This window comes from Camelus ferus, chromosome 21 (assembly GCF_009834535.1).
Source record: "Camelus ferus isolate YT-003-E chromosome 21, BCGSAC_Cfer_1.0, whole genome shotgun sequence".
NCBI lineage: Eukaryota > Metazoa > Chordata > Mammalia > Artiodactyla > Camelidae > Camelus > Camelus ferus.
This window is the reverse complement of record NC_045716.1, coordinates 18,760,507-18,761,706: the sequence shown is the minus strand read 5'-3', so window position 1 is coordinate 18,761,706 and position 1,200 is coordinate 18,760,507. Positions and strand designations below refer to the sequence as shown.

The following is a 1,200-nucleotide window of genomic DNA, read 5'->3' as shown; positions in this document are numbered from 1 at the left end:
TGTCCGGGGGCCGGGGCCGGGGTCGGGCCGGCCGGGGGCAGAGCTGGGCCGGGCCGGGCCGCCCCCTCCCTCCGCAGCGCAGAGCCAAACTTTGCGTGAATGGAGGGACCTGGAGGGGGGCCGGGCGGGAGAGGGCGGGGGGCTCCGGACAGGCCAATGGGAGTGTGGAGCGCCAGGCCCAGGCTGCCGGGATTGGAGGGGCTTGGGCAGGGGGCGGGGCGTAGGGGCAAAGAAGCAGAGCCCCAGACAGCTGGAGGAGCAGGGCAGAGAGCAACACCCAAAGACAGAGACCCAGACAGACTCAGGGAGAAAGAGATGGGGAGACGATAGGCGAAGCGATAGAAGCTGAGCTGGCAAGATGACAGGGGAAAAGAGAAGGAAGAAAAAGAGGCGGTCGTGTCAGGGATGGGGAACGAGAGCGGGAGCCGGCGGGGGCGGGCCTGGGGCCGAGTTAATGAGGTGGAAATGAATTCAGGACCGGCCCGGTGGCCCTCCCGGTAGCGCCAAAGGGGCGGGTTCCCGGGACTACAGGGTTAGGAGTTACATCCTTCAGCACCATTTCCATGCTGTTTGCCATTTTCTAAGGTCCTAGATGGGAAATACGTAGAACATCATTCCCACCTGCAGCGGCTTGGGCTGAGAGAGGGCAGAACACGCAGCCCAAGTGCCCGGGAGGTGCTGGAGGCTGAAGGGGGAAGATCACTCTACTTAGGGGGTCCTGGCAGATGTGGGAGGACAGAGGTGGCGTCTGAAAAGGCCCCTAAAGATTGTAGAAGATTCAAGTACTGGGAGATTGTGGGGAGGGCATTTAAGTCAGGGGAGCTGCATTCACAAAGTCCTGGCAGGAGAGGAAAACACAAGGCTGCTTGGCAAACAGCAGCAAAGTGGTCCATTGGACTGGAATGCAGGGTGGTGGCTCTCAACCTTTTCATCACACAGGATTTCTTTCATCATCTGAATCCATGTTTTGAGAGATTTTTATCCACAATCTCTCACTCTTGGCATGTGTTAAAGAAAATTATTATTATTTCCCCATTTTTGTTCATCATAGATATTTAACTACTAGTCAGTAACCAGTATTACCATACTGAGTCGATACACATCTTGGGGGGGGAAAAGGAAAAAAACTTGAAGTTTTAGTTTAGTTTGGCCTCTAATCACCATATGATGAGTAAATGTTCATTTTAAATGTTCATGGTG

At 55.2% G+C, this 1,200-nt stretch overlaps 1 protein-coding gene across 4 annotated transcripts in view; it reads left to right on the top strand.

The window, feature by feature from the left end:
- KCNJ9 (potassium inwardly rectifying channel subfamily J member 9) overlaps positions 1–1,200 on the top strand; it is a 50,645-nt gene that overhangs the window by 34,826 nt on the left and 14,619 nt on the right. The window lies entirely within an intron of this gene.